We start from the raw sequence: 15,819 nt of genomic DNA on the forward strand, positions 1-15,819 counted from the left end.
AACAATTTTCGGGAATAAAATGAGATCAAAACAAAATGCCTTTTGTTTCTTTCCAAGTTGCAGATGGTTATTAAGATAGGGGTTCTTTGGTGTGTGGGCAGGAGGGGCTTGCCTCTGGTCACTGCTGCTGATCCATGAAAGCAAGGTGACCTTTATGCAGGCCAATCCAGGGATCTGATGGGGTCCCCTCTTCAGGTCTGAGACCTGCCAGATCTTTTCCTGATCACCCTTTGCAGCCCACCGTTGCCTCAGAGGCTTTGCCTGCACGTCCCTCCTCCCTTGGCACTGCCGTCACCCTGCCCAGCCCTGGTTCACATGCATCTCTCTGCCTTTGCTTTGAACAGGCCCTTTGGCACAGCTGTTTGCAGTCGGGCAAAATCTGGCAATTGTTTGGCTCCCTGTTCTGATGGGTGGACAAGTTGAGGGCATAGAGAAGTCGCCTGCACAAGGTCATGTGCCCAGGAAGGTCTTTGACCTGACAATAAGGATGGCAAATCAAGCCTCAGTGCTCTCTTCTGCCATGGCCAGCATGCATGGGAGAGCATAGACATGTTGCCCCCAGCCCCAAAGATCGGTGGCCCTGTACCTACCCTTTATAGGATTTCAGGGACATCTAGAGACTCTGGAACCAGGTAGCAGTTACAGATGCTTTGGTTTCTGGGTTTTTGTTTTTTGTTTTTTATTTTGGTTTTGGTTTCATGGCTTAAAATCAGCTATTTGGAAGGTGGTGGCAGTTGTCTTTTCAGTTTCTCAACAATGGAGGAAGAGGAGTTATCAGTGGTGGAGCAGTGAGGTGGGTGGTGGAAAATGTGGTGCCTTGTCCCTGCCATCATCCATCCTTCCCTGTGCTTAGCTGACACATTTTGGTTAAGGATGGCAGCTACTGCCTCTGGTCTTGGTGGACGATGTCTGAAGATACTGAGCTTGTGCAGCAGTGTCTGTCTCCCATGTGGTCCCCCTCCCCCTTCCTCCATGCTGCCCTGCCACTATTTAGTGCATCCCACTCCAGAGCGCACCCCTCTAGGACACTGGCCCTTTGAGTACTCTTCAGAAAGGCTTCTGGAAAGGAATTGGTCTATATAGTTGGAGGCCACAGCACGCTGCCAGCCCTGTCATTGTTTCTGAAACATCCTCATGGTCCCGCAGGATGGTGTCTAGGGCATGAGGGACAACAGGGCTGTCACAGTGAGTCAGGTAGGTGCAGGGCAAGGCAGAGCATCTTTCTAGGGGAAAATGTTAGTAGAATGCTGGCGGGTTTGTTTTCTATTAACCTTGACTTTCTAAAATGCTGCATTCACGTGCCATTGATCTTGATCTTCAGAGCCATTGGAAACACCCTCAGATCCAAGCCCGGGTGCTTATCCGCTGCCCTGCACCATCCTGCTCTGGGCTACCCTTTCATTTCCGGATATTCACATCACAGCTCAATTGGAGTTTACCATGCCTGTGCTACCACATATGGGGTACATTAACCCCGGCACTTGGGGAATGGAGGCAGGTAGATCTCGGTGAGTTCAAGGCCAGCTTGGACTACAGTGTGAGACCGTGTTTCAGATTTCAAGCAGCAACCAAATACAAAAACAGCCAATACCTTAGCTGGGGTGGGTTTGGAGTCCTAACACAAGGCTACACACTAATGAGAAGGGAAGAGGTGCCCAGTGATGGCCTGGGTCTGTTTTCTGCACTCAGCACAACTGGCCTATGGCTTAGCCTTGTTGGGGACATGTGACCTCCAATATCCAGGGGAGTTAACAAGGCACCTGGGTGCTACCAGAGGCCAAGTTTGTTCCTGACACTTTGGTTTCTATCGCAGAACTCTCTTTGCCTGCGGTGAAGACCTTGTCCAACTTTTTCACACAATTTCGAAGAAATCCAAATCTTTGAATAACCTTGGTCCTGAAAGGAAAGGCACTGGCTGCAGGTGAAAATTGATGGTGGTGCTCAAAGGCATGGTTCCCTGCCAAGACAGCCTCTCGAGTGCAGCTTCCAAAAATAGCCACCACAGCAGTGGTGCTGGACCTGGTCCCTGTTCTGCCTGGAGCCTGCTCCAAAGATGTTGACTGTGCTGCAGCCTCCCCTGCTGCCTGGCCTTCATGTCTGCCCTTGGCCTGCTGCTGGGCCAGGTCAGCACTGGGGCTGCTACTGTGTGGTTCTTCACATAACTGGCTTCCAAGGATCCTGTGAAGTCCCCAAAGCTAGTATGTGTGCATTGGGGTGGGTGTCCCTGCCACAGGTGTAGCAGTCTGTGTTCCCTGGGAGGATGACAAGTTCTTTCAGGTTGGCTTTCTCAAGCGTGTGTGTGTGTGTGTGTGTGTGTGTGTGTGTGTGTGTGTGTGTGTGTGTGCGCGCGTGCGTGTGTGTGTGTGTGTGCGCATGCGTGCGTGTGTGTGTGTGTGTGTGTGTGTGTGTGTGTGTGTGTGTGTGTTCCCTCTGTTTATAGGCATGTATTACATGCTTGGCTTTTTTTGGAAACAATTTTTAACCGGTATGTTTGAAGTGTTTGTGTGTATTCTTGTCTGTTCTGTGCTTATGCCTATGTGTAGAGACCAGAAGTTTGCACTGGGTGTCTTCCTTCCTGAGTCATTCTGAGCCATATTTTCTGAGATGTTGTCTGAGATGTTGTGTCTCACTGACCTGGGTGAGGCTGATGAACTCCAAGGAGTCATTTGCCTTTCCCTCCCAGTACTGCATGTGCCGTCCTCTCAACCCTCAGATGCACTGCGGGGATCTGAATGTGGGCTCTCACGCTTGTGTAGCTAACCATTTACCAGCTGAGCCAACTCTTCAGGCCCTATCATGGTTTCCGTTTGTCAGGTCTTTGCTTTACTTTTTTGGGGGGAGTTCTGTTATCTGAGGGGCTCAGCCATGTGCTGACCACACCAGATGAACCATGGTGCTTGCTTTCATGAACACGACTTTCTTCCACGTAACTCTTAGCATTGTGATAATCCTGTGGATATGTGTGGGGGATCACTTTGAAACTGTGACTAGGATTTGCAGTCTTAATTTGTAGAAGAGGAAGCTGCACCTGGCTCAGGATGGGTTGCTGCCCTGGAATTGAGGATGGGGTATGGAAGGAGCATCCCTAGTCAAGAGTATGTGGATATCCTAGAGGCAGGGCTGCCAGTGTTGGCACACAAGTGTGAGGATGAGTGTTTGTGTACCTATAAGTCAGCTGTGTGAGCACTCTGTGCTTAAGTGTGTGTTGTGCATGTATGTATGCACTTGTGGGTGTATATGTCCTAGAAAGCAGGCGTCTTCTGCTGTTGTGCTGTTTTCCTGTGAGACTCCCATGGAACATTAAACTCAGAGGAGGAGGAGCAGCCATGACCATCGTAATAGTGATGAAATAGCAATAAAACAGGATCAGTATTTACAGACCTGGGGTGCTGCAACTAGAGGGTATTAAATACCATCCATCACCAAGTGGAAAGCGGTCGATAGCTGGGGTGCCATTTGAAACTAATGTTCTTTTGCTTAACTTTCCCAGCAAAGACCCAGACTGGCCCCAGTTAAATCCCAGGAAGGAACAGGGGAAGTCCCATTAGAATAGCATGCCACCAGCTTGCTCCAGAGTCCTTTCTGGGGTTTGCAGTGCTGTCACAGGGGCTAAGCTGTCAGATTGCCTTGATGACATGGCATGATCCTCCGTGCATGCTCATTACTGGCTTTTGCCTTAGGTCAGCTCATCTTGAGTCTGCAGAGCCATGGGAAGCTGAGAAATGATTCTAGCCAGAAAGGCTCGAGGACCCGAGGAAAGAGCAGTATGGGCCGAAGGTGGTTTGACTAAGTGGGGGAGCAGAACAGGAAGCCCAGGGGCTCTCCTTAGGGCCCTCCCTCATCTAGTAAGCCTGACAGTCAGGTTTGCCCAATCTAGGGCATTAAGTGGCCAGGCTCGGTGTATGGCTGTGCTTCCCAGAGGTTTGGGGTGGGGCTAGAGTGCTGCTGCAATCCCCCTTAAAAATGTTTATACTTTTACCAGGGTGAGGCCCAGCGACTGTGGGGTGACCCCAGGCTAGAGTTCCTCCTCTCCTTTGAGAAGAAGGTGGGATATTGGGCCTTTGCTAGCATAAGACATTGCCTTGTGACTTTATGAAGCCTGAGGTAGTGAGTTTCACTTTGATGTACCAGTGGTGGTCTCCAAAGGCCATCAGCCCCAGATATCTTTTTGTCAACCTACATTGTGTCCAGTGTTTGATTTCTGGACAAATCAGAGAGAAGGATGAAGAGTTCCTTTACTTCTACCTTTCAGGGATCTTGAACTTTTCTAAATAGACGTTTCAGTGTGTTAAAGAGCCCCTCTCCTCTGTCTCCCAAGTCAGGCCAAGGAGGAAGGTCGTGCATGCATGGCCAGAGTGTCTGACGTTGAGCGGGCAGGCTCGGGTGAGAAGGGTGTGTGGGTCTGCAGTAGAAAGCCGTTTTCTGTGGTCATGGTTTGAAGGCTGGCTCTCTAGCTGAGGGCTCTGCAGAGCTTGCAGGCGTGTGGAGGTCTCCACTGTGTAGAGAAGAGGCAGGCTCTGTCCCCCTGGCTTGCTGATGGCACCTGCACAGGCACCTCTAGTACTGCAGGATGGGGTGTGGGACACCTCCTCCCAGGTGACTTAGGAGACAGCCCTCCCTCCTAGTGCCACTGCCCTAGGACAGGGAGAAAGTGCCATACTGTGTTGGGAACTTGTGGGGCCCTGCCACCTTGTTTGCGGGGATGCCTGGGCCTCTTTCTGGGGTCCCTGGGAGGACTTTGTTCTTAGCTGCAACTCAGATCTCCCTTCGTTTTGCAGGGCAGGCCTAGCTGAGGGCCTCTTGGGCCTTGCTTTTGGTCATCTCCCTGGGACAGGTTCTGAGGTGGCCCTGGCAGAGAGAGGCTCGCTTGTTAAGTGATAAATTGGCTTCACATTGCTCTCTCTTCTCCTTCCTTGAGGAGTCCTGTTAAATTTTTCACTTTGCTCTGGGGTCCGCAAATCCCACTAAGTGACCGTCGCTCTTCTGGAGCCTCCTCCGGCGCTGTAATAAGCCCTTATAAAGGGCTCTGTCCACAGCCTGATGGAAGTCTCTAAATAAATTAGATCCGCTGGTTAGCCTTCGCTGGTGATTTTTATTAACCTCCGGTTAAAGAAATATTGCTAGCTACAGCTGCGTGATTTATTCCAGAAGAAGCCAGCCTCATTTAAGCCCCCTGTGTGCTCCCGAGAGGGATGGCATTATAGAAAATGTAGAGCCAGGGCTGACGAGTGTGCTTGGGGGTAGGGAAGCCTTTTGTAGTGACCTTGGGAGAAGGCAGGGTCAGTCAGAGTCATGTGTCTCTAGAGCAGGGCAGAGGTCAAGGAACATGAATTAAGCGGGAATGGCCTTTCATGCCACTGTTACCCCTGGTAGTAGCTCCTTTGTTAGGCACATGTGGCTCCTCTGTTTCCTGCCCTTCCCTTGGCTTTCTTTGGCTGTGCCATCGCCCAGGAGCTGTGATTTGGCCCCAGGGGGCCAAGTCATGTGCTCATCATAAGCCTGCATTTCAGGCTTCTTTCTCATGAAGAATGACACATACCAAGCAGATGCTGACTGGACAGGAAGACAGCCCAAGGTGCCTGAGACTCAGTGTGTGCTTGCGGCTCTTGTCTGACCTCTATCCCCAGGCTGATTCCAAAGATGCTGGGCTCACTTTTGCCAGTCACCAATGCCAGGCATTGGGTAAATGATGGTCCCACAGGTGCATGCAGTCCTATATGCAGGGTTTATGATAGTAAAGACAGTTTTGTCTCCTGGGATTCTTCCATGGGAAAAAGGTCTCCCAGGAACCAGGAGCCACTGCTGCTGGACTGCTCTCCCTGCTGTGTTGGTGGCCACAGGCAGCCTCCCTGAGCCCAGATTTCTGTGCTAGGGGGTCTTGGCTGTGAACCAGTCACCACCAGCACACAGCAGGCTGCAGGATGAGTGGGCAGCAATCCTCCGAGAGCTCAGTGGTCCGGGTCACTTAGTCCTGTCTCTGGCAGTGCCATTGATGAAGTGTGAGCCAGGTAAGAGGCTGACCCGGGAGCCCCTTGCAGCCTGGCTACTAGGAAATCTTGTTGACTTGGCATCAGGTAGGCGTTGGTGCCCAGCCTGTAGCTGCCCCTCCCCAGCTGCAGCTTTCAGAGGGCTCTTGAGGGGGGTGGCTGCATGGATTTTCAGAGGGTTAAAGTTAATTAAAGAGCTCTCCCATGCTTTCAGTTCCTTGTATCTGTCAGCTATTTACATGCAAATGCAGGCCTACCACAGAGGCTGGGAAAGGTGTCAGCTTTTCTGCACATCACTTGAGAAAGTAGCAGGGAGCCAGCCCAGCTCAACGCATTGCTTTGTGTGCTTGTCCCATGCCCCTGTGGACAACAAGGAGGGGGCCCAAGCATGCTCAGAAGTCAGCAGCAGGCTTCTACCCCTGACGTGTCTGGTGGCTGACTTGAATTTTCTCCATTAAGGCTGCTGCTCACACTGTGTAGCTGAATACATTATGCATGGTAATATCTTCACATAAGCAATTTTATAAATTAGAAGGATGCAGAGAGGATACAAACTTTCTGAGTTCAGGGCTGTTGCTTCCCAGAGGCTCTCTTCCTGGCCAGGGTATCCATTAGCAGTAAGAGTCAGGTATCCTTGAGGAGAGGCAACTGTGGTTTGCATGGTGTTCTGAGGTACATGGTGTCCTGAGGTGCATGTTGAGTGACTAAATGAACACTGGTACTGTGTGGGATGTGCTTGGTTGCATGTCCACAACATAAAGTGGGTGGTGGTGGCTGCTAGTGTTAAATCTTAGTAACAGCTCCTGCTGTTGTTCCAAGTGATGTTCCCCCTAACCTCTGCCAATGGGCACAAGCCAGCTTTGCCTGTCCCTTGGACAAAGCTAGGTGTACCCTGGGACTTGTTTTATTGGCAGACTGTCAGGGAAGACAAACTAGGGTGGCTTAGTGTTGTGTAACTTTTCCTGGAGAGACACATAGGAACATCCAAAGTACCATGTCACCGAAATCCAACTTGGTGAGATCAATGAGTTTATTGAGCTTTTTTACAGTGCACAGGGGGAGGGTTGTAGGGGCACGGGTGACCCTAAACATCTGCATCACCACAGAGTCTCAACCCATAATGGATGCAGGTTTAGTGGAGTTCCCCTTAGGACCAACACACCAGTCTCCATATGTCAGAAAAGAATAACCTCAGTGTAGCACAAAGAAACACAAGCAAATCAAAAGTAGCTTGGCAAGGCAGTTTTATTTTGCTAAAGGTGAGACATGACCAAAGCTGGGCTTTAGCACACAGGACAGGAAGGTCACTTAGTTTTATTTTAACACAGTTGGTGAGAGTGGCTCATCCCCCTGGTAGGAGCTTGACTTTACAGTCTGACACGATTGGCTAATTGGTACAGAGCAGGGAGGTTGATAGGGAATCAAACCTCAGGACTGTCTAGGTACACTAGCATTTCCCAGGGTCACTTGCAGGGTTGGGGAGGGGTGGGGTCGCAGTCGGGATCTCAGGTTGATTTCCTCTCCTTTCAGTGGCTCCCTTACCATTATGAAAGACCTGGCTACCCCGTAAGGTTCTGTCTAGTTGCCATGTCTACAGTGACAGGCAACACTTTGGTTCAGTTTTGCCTCTTAGTGGCTGGCCTCGGTGATGCATGGCACCTGCACGCCTGGAAGACGCCCTGTCCCTGAGGCAAGGGAAGAGCAGTGGCCTGCTGCTCTGGTCTCTGCCTGCACAGCCAGATGTGACAGTGGTCACAGACTCATTCCATTCTCCACTGACAGCAGAGGAGAGCTCTGCTCTGTTCCAGTCGGAGCAGAGGTGACTAGACTTCTCAAAGGGATACTGGGAGAGTTGGGAGTCTGGAAAGTGACAATTTAAAAAGTGGCTAAGAAAGTTAGTCTGGGTGATCACAACCAGACCGGCTGTGTGTGCCACACCCATGAGAGTTAGTCACCCCTCTCACTAGTCCTGGGAGACTTAGACCTGTTCTTCAGGTGAAGGCATTTCAGAAAAGTGCTCTTAATTCTAGGAGACCAGCCCATGGACATGTCAGAGGGACAGAGATGGGTGCAGTGTATAGACACCCCTTTTATACCATGAGGCTGTGCAGGTCAGGTACTTGGCTCCTGCTGGTACTAGCCCAACAGGACCCTCCCCTCCCCTTTTATTTGTGGCGCTAGAGACTGAGCTCGGGACTTTGCAATATCAGGTAATCAGTTACTGAGCCCCACCTCCAAGGCCAGCATGTTCTGCTGGGCTATTTCCCTAGGCTCCCAATGGGGGATTTTGGGCAAGTGCTCTACCACTGAGCCCTGTCCCCTGGCCCATGCTTGTCAGTTTGGATTCTAGGCAGACACTACTGCTGAGCCCAGCCCTCTTTCGATGCTATAGTCCAGGCTAACTTTGAACTTCTAGCCCTGGTACCTCAGCCTCCTAAGCAGCTGGGTTGTCAGGTAAACATCACCGAAGGTTGGCTCCCACTGGTAGAATGTGCTTTTTAAAAAACGATGAAATCTGTTATTAAGTACTAGATAGCAGTCGATAGGAACCACTCTCCTAATAGGGATGTGGGTGAAATGCTCTGCTCTCTCAGGCCAAAGAACAATTACTGGTACAGCCTCTTAGACACCCAGAAATGGGAGTACTGGCCTGCACACCCCAGAGTGTGACTAGGGTCTTTGCCTGGTGATAGCCTCACTACGCTCTGGGGATAGCGTTGTGCCCTTGGGAGTACTGGCTGTGTGATCCAAGTGGCGCATGGTTACATGGCAGGAGACAGATGACCAGGTGGATGGCAGGAGACAGATGACTGGGTTTTACTGGGTTCTCTCTGCTGGACTTGGATCAGCATGGAGCAAGAGTGGTCCCTGGGCTGCAGGGGCAGAGCGGGAGACCCCCAGGAACATATACGTCTTGCTCACTATAGAGGCAGCTGCATTTTGAGTAGGTATCCCACCCAGATTAGCATATACCCTTCCTTGCTCTGACATCTGAGGGCAGCCTAGAAGGGGAAGGGCCCCACTGTAGTGAGTGCACCCTGCACCCAGAAGGGGGCCTGTAGGACAAACTGCTGCCATGGAGACTAGGTGGGGAAATGTTAAGTGTCACCAAGAGTTTGTTGGAGTGTCACTTTACAGTATACTCACACCACAACCTTTCATAAGCAAACCAATTGGTATATCACAGGACCCTGCCATTTCCAGAAAGCCAATGTTGTAAGCTGTGGAGGGCAGGGAGGTAGTGCTGGCTGGCCCAGCACATGAATCACAGACCCATGCGTCTGTGTTGGCCAGTGTGAGTTGGGCAACAGACTCGGTCCACTGGAGTGCCCAGTGCTTTATACATTTGGCTGTCATCCTTTGAGCATGGTCCATAGGTCCCTCTCAGTAGTTGTGGCTTAAGGTGATAGCTTCCACTCTTATGTCATCTGCAGTGGGATGCCAGGCCAGCTCTAGTCTTCAGTCACACTGAAGAGGTGTCACCTGAATGTGCATGAATTTAGCCTTTTCCCTTTGACTTCTGACTCCAGTCCTTCTATGGAAAAAAACACTAAGCGAATTCCAGGGGTATCTCCTAGGCTGTCAGAATGGTCTCCAGGAATGTAGGAAAGCCATCAAGATTGCTGGAACATGTGGCTAGTAGGCAGTGTAGTGTGACAGTGTGAATAGATCTGGGGTGAGGGATCCTGGAGAGCAGGGAGCAGAGGGAGGGAAGACTGAGGCAGCTGGCTGTCTCCGCATAAGCTAGGAACCATTTCTTGTGCCCCAAGTGTTCCATGAGTAACACAGAGGCTGGGCGTGGTTTGTGACATGTCTGTTTTCTTCCTATTCTTTGTAAATCTAAAACAGTTCTGAAAAATACATCCTGTTACTAGGGAGGAGCCAACCTGGCTCTTTTCTGGCAGAGGCTTGGAGTCTTGTGCTGTCTGCTGAGGGTGGAGCCTTCTCTGTTGCAGTGGTGGCTTGGGGAAGAGGGGCACGTAATATCAGGAGTGAGGGATACCAGAGGTGGGCTGCATTTAGTTGGCCACTTTCTACAGTGTTGATGCCCACTCAGAGACAACCTGGCTTTGGGTTTTTAAGTGTATGACGTCATTTTGACAATTTTCCATGTAACCTTGCAGCATGTGGCCTCTGACCAAACAACTGGGACACAGCAGCTCTCTCTATATAGAGAGCTCTGGACCAGAGCCTTATCTTTGGGGATGTGCAGTGTACCATGGGTCTCTGTAAGGCAGCTTTCCAAGCCTCATCTTCTAGTCTCCTATGACAGCCAGGAGGCCAGAAGTGGGTTGCAGGCCAAGGATTTACCTCTGTATGAGCTGTGAGAAGCCTCCAGCAGCAGGCCGGGTATCTGTGGATGTCACAGGTCTCAGTCCTGGTCAGATTCCCGGGATGCTTTGTCCAGTGTGAATTTAACCTTTGGCATTGTGTTATGATGCCATTATCTACAAAGTTCAGGCTTACAATGGTGCATTTGAGGTCTAACATCCTCCCACCCCAATGCAGAAATCTCGTGTTTTTTGAAGTAAGTTTGTGATTTGAATTGGTGTCCTGCGGTGCACATGGCCTTTGGCCAGACATGCACAGAGGCTAAGATCCCTACTGGTAGTTTCCTCTCCCCCTGTAGTAGTTGGTGCCCTTGGTCTTGACACTGACATTTGGCTCTTCCAAGCTGTGGCTTCAACCTTTATGTTTGATCCCAATGCCACATAAGCCAGATATGGTAGCTCACACCTATAATCCCAGCACTTGGGAGATAGAAGCAGGAAGATCAGAAATTTAAGGACATCCATGGCTACAAAGTGAACTGGAGGGTAGCCTGGTCTACTTGAGGCCCTGTTTGAAAAACAAGCAAGCAAACAAAGAAACCAACCAAAAAGAAGTATGGAAGCCATTTGGAAAGCCTATCATATCTTTCCCTGAGATGGTACTAAACACACAGCCTCTTGTCTCCATACTTACTCAATCAACTATGCAGGTGCTGGAGTCAAATCTGCTTTTGCCACAGAACATGGTGCGATAACGAGTGCCCAGCCATTGATATGTTGCTTCTCTGTAGGGATGCTTGCTTTGACCTTCCTTATGATTTGGTGGTCTCTGACTTTCTACCTTTTCTGCTGGGGTGAGCAAGCTCCAGTGACTGCCTGTTAGGTGGAATTGCTGGGTTCAAGGTCTGAGGGTCTCTGGGACCTTGACTAGTATTATGTGCCTAGTTTTCCAGAAGGCAGGAGATAGTGGGAACCCTTTTTGCCTGGGGCGGGGGTATCCCCCACACCCCTATACCCCCAACACAGGTTTTTTCTGTGTAGCTCTGGTTGTCCTGGAACTCTCTATAGTCCAGGCTGGCCTGCCTCCCAAGAGTTGGGATTAAAGGCATGTGCCCCACTGCTGGCTGGTGGGTGCCCTTCTAAGGGCACTCTGGCATTTTACCATCTGCTCTGCTTGAGCAGTAATGGCTTTTACTGGTATGTTGGGACCAGAAACCATGCTATCACCGGGACTCCTTGTGTCACCTGGCAGTGCTGGTGCCAGCAGGTTCTGCCTGGGGCCAAGAGAGATAATGGAGTCTCTGAGATGGGTTGATACCTGGCTGCCTCTTCCACTGAGACCTTTGCTGGGCTCCATGCTGGAGTGCATGGCACTCCTGAAGGCACTGGAATTGTGACACAGTGGCAGCGTTGGCAGTAATCCAAGGTCACCCTGCTGCCAAATGCCTCTCCATTCTCTTACCCTCATCTCAGCGTGCAGGTTTGAGAAGAAGAGATCTAGAAATGGGCAAGAAAGGATGAGTGGCCTCCTCCCTGTGGCTGAGCAGTCACCCTTCAGGATCTTTTTCTCTGTGAAAAGAGTGGTCTGTCACTGTCGTCCCAGTGCTAGTGACGACTGCATGTGGACCACAGACTCACTTCTGTAGCTTTGCATGCTGGGTTTGCCTATGGAAAGAGGTGCCTGAACTGTTTTCTCAAGAGTTCACAAGAAGGTTCCCCGTGCTTGCCTGAGGTCCTGGGAACAGCACTGTCTGACTTGGCTCAGTCCCCCTAGATCAGTGCTTCTCAACCCTCCTAGTGCTGTGACAACATAGTACAGCTCCTTGTGTTGTGGTGGCCCCGACTATAAAATTATTTTCGTTGCTACTTCATAACTATAATTTGCCACTATTATGAATTGTAAATATCTGATATGGAGGGTGTCTGATACGCAAACACTTGTGAAAGGGTCATTTGCCCCCAAAAGTGGTCATGGCACACAGGTTGAGAATTAATGATTCTCAAGGTGGATGGAGGTCTCCATCAGGAAGAATAGCTAGGCTTGGGAGCAGCCTTCTAGGAGGGGTAGAGCATGACCTGTGCAGTGAAAGGAGACTCTCAGGAGGGGTGGGGCTTGAGCCCAGGCAGTGGGAGGAGCCTTAGGTTGGGTAGGCAGACGGGCAGGCTCAGAATGAAGACATGATTTCGGCCAGCATTCTGAGGTGCCCAGATGCCTGTAATGTCCCCTGGTGAACCATCAGTTTTATAAAACTGAGCTATCACAGAGTTGTCCATTTCAGTTTCTTCCTCACTAGGAGGGGAAACAGAAGGTAGAGGAGACCAGGGACTGTCTAAAGCTAGCGGAGCCAGAATGGGCATCCAGGGTATTAGTTACACTGCATGCTGTAGGCCATGTCCTGTAACCTTCCTCCTGAATCATATGGAAAGTGCTTGAGTAGCAGTAACACTGTCATAGTCCTGGCATCTCTCTGTCCTGTCATCATGGACCTTGTTTCTCAGCTTCTCTCTGAGGACACCAAGGGAGGGGCCTGCTGTGAGACAGTCAGTGAGACTTCATCACTTTGTGCCTGCTGGTGTTACCCCAGGAAGTTCAGCTCTAATGCATTGCCCACAGAGTCACCCACACTGGTATGAAGTGTCACTGCTTGGAAGAGCAGGGCCAGCTCTGGGTGGGTGCTGGGAATGCATTGTACAAGTAGAGTAAATGAAATGGAGTTTGTAATAGAGCAGTGCGAAGCCCAAATAAGATTGCTTCGGAAAGTCTCGATTGATTCCCTCTCCTTCCTACAGTAGGTGTTATAGAGCTTTTTCTCAGGAGGTTGAAATTGGAGGAACACAGGCCTGGGGCTCATGGTATAGAGTGCTGAGGGCCTCCTCTCCCGTGCCCTCCAGCTGAGGGCTGGGCAGGAAGTTGAGGCAGTGTCTCAGGGAGGGAGGCTTGGCAGGGGTGTGTGGCGCTGTCTGCACCCTTTTCCTAGCCAGAAGAAGGTAGTGGGTAGATGGGGCATGGAGAAACTCCACTTTGAGTAGTGGTGTTAGCTTTGGTCACCCACAGGGAGCCAGATACATTTACAGGTGCAGCCACGAGGCTGGCTGACATGGGTGTGGAATCTGTTGTCTGTTTCTAGTGGGTCGCAGAAGCTGGTGACCCAAGCAATGGCTCAGCACATAATGCACTTGGCTGGGTGGCAGGTGAGAGGAGCACATTAGGAGGCTTACAACAGTTCAGAGAGGAGAAGAGTACAACTGGGAAGGAGGAGTTGCAGCCTTGAGGGCAGGCTGCCGGGTATTCAGGTAGGCTGCTGACTGTCCCCTCAGAGTATAGAATATTTGATGTGGCCCATAAGCCCCGGTTGTCTCCATGCCTCAGAGCATGGTGGCTGATGGTCACCAACGGAAGCACCATTTTTTTTTTCTGGTCCCAACACAGTGTCGGATAGGCTTCTGATATATGTCTAGTAGCATGTGTTGACAGTTCCTGCACTGTTGGAAGGGTTGAGCTTCCGGCTCCCTAGCTCTAGCCCACCTAGGAAGCACAATACATAGGAACAAATCAGGGACCTTATTTAATCGGCTCTAATTGGCCTAAGTGAGCGGTGTGCTAATTCTAAATTAGCCTTATCTACTCATGGAAGAATTGAAGCAAGAAATGCGTTTGGTAACACTTTGTTAGAGCTTTGTTCAAGAGACTATATGGAAATTAATAGAATTGCATTTCCCTAAAATTATCTTCTCGCTCCCTCGTCATCAGTGGGACTGGCCTCACCCAATTAACCACATTTAATGAGCTTTGATGACTGAAGACTTTTGTCTCCAGAGACTTTCTCAGTGCCCCTTGTGCAAACATCCTGGGGGCAGGCACAACTCTCCTTGTTCTCCTCCTTGACTCTGCTAAGAGCGAGGTGTAGAGCAGCCACCTCTCTGTGCTCCACCTGCTGTCTCTGGGCTCCTTTCTCACAGCCAGTGCTCTGAGAGGACACAGGAGGACATAGTGAGACCCGGTGGCCTCAGTTGCATCTTGTAGACCTTCCCAACCTGTCTGACACTAGAGCATCAATTGTCAAAAATCTGGCAAGTGGTGAGGCCGAGTCTAGCCTGGGCCCAGCGCCACAGCTGATGAGTGTGTAGGCTGGCTGCTCTCAGGCTCCTCCCCCTTTCTGTCTTGTCTTATTTCTTCTGTCATTAGTGATGATCTTAGCACTCAGATTAATCCTAACTGTGGTCCCTGCTCCATACCTTTGCCTCCCATCTTGCTGGATCATACATCGAGTTCTCATTTCCCTCCCCTGACCCTCCAAGAATGCTCACTGGGCAACACTGTGTGAGGGTCCTTCCAGACTTCATGCTGGGAAAGTGGTTGAGCAAAAACCTCACATGGATGCCATCAGTGCCATCAGTTCAGCATCTGCACAGATGCTTTCTAAATGAAAGGTTTCATGTTAAGTGGGCCTGATGGTGCATGCTGTAATCCCAGACCTCAGGATGCTGACTGAGGCAGGAGGGTTGCTATGTGTTCAAGGCCACCCCGGACTACATCACTCTCTCTAAGTGTTCTGTTTGTAGATGACATTAGCGTGTCTGTGGACTCTGCAGGTCAAGAAGTAACTAGTCTCTGCTATTTTGTGGCTCTTTGCCACCCCCAGAGCCAACTGGTTAGCTTTATCTGGTTTTGAACTCCACTTTAATGGATGCCTATGCACATAACCACTGTGGTTGGCTTTTTTTTGGGGGGGGGGTTCATGGTGACATTGCTGGACACAGGTTTCATTCTGACCTCTGAGAATACTGTGTCTTTCCCTCCTCCAGATGGTGGGTCTTCTTACCTAGTAGTGGTGAACAGTATGACTGTGAGTTTTCTGGCCCTGGCTTGGACTCGGGATCTCTGCCTCTGTGGGTTCCCTCACCATGCACTGCTCTTCTGGAGCTCTGCTTGATGCCTCCCTCCCGAGGAGCAGCGGGAAGCACTTACTTCCCTCGCTTCCTGACTTTGGTGCCGTGAGTGAGTTCCCCACTGCGGGGGACTGGATCCTGGAACTGTGAGTAGGAAGAAGCCTTTCTCCCTTCATCTGCTTCTGTATCTGTCTCAGAAAACTGGGAAGGAACGGAGGCTATCACCTCATGACTCAGATACAGTATGAATGAAGGCAGTCACTGCATGTCTTGGATACAGTGTTTTCTTTGACCTGTGGCCCTTCTCTGGGGCAACAGACTCCCCACCCCAGCAAATGGCACACAACACACTCCATTGCCCATTTGATTTGATGATTCATAAGATTCCTGATGCAGTCTAGTCACCAGCCTTGTGTTACGTAAGCAATTGTAAGTATATTCCCCCCAATCTGGCATTTTTCATTTAACTGAATTTCTTAATTTTACTGGGCTCTGTTCTGCTTTCAGATTTCTCTGTGATTGCTGTTTGTGCCTGGGTGTCCTGACTTAGAAGCCTTTGCTGTTGGTGGGCCCCCAGCTAAAGTTGTGGTTTTAGCTGCCCTGCGAGTCACTTTCACGTCCCTCTGGCAAGATTCCTGGCTGGAGAAACTTGAAGGAAGAAGAATTTATTT

The 15,819-nt window shown here is 50.4% G+C and overlaps 1 protein-coding gene across 3 annotated transcripts in view; it reads left to right on the top strand.

Annotated features, from left to right (window-relative positions):
- Mad1l1 (mitotic arrest deficient 1 like 1) overlaps positions 1-15,819 on the top strand; it is a 309,793-nt gene that overhangs the window by 145,031 nt on the left and 148,943 nt on the right. The gene's annotated exons all lie outside the window — the stretch shown is intronic.

Source organism: Rattus norvegicus, chromosome 12, assembly GCF_036323735.1.
Source record: "Rattus norvegicus strain BN/NHsdMcwi chromosome 12, GRCr8, whole genome shotgun sequence".
Taxonomy (NCBI): domain Eukaryota; kingdom Metazoa; phylum Chordata; class Mammalia; order Rodentia; family Muridae; genus Rattus; species Rattus norvegicus.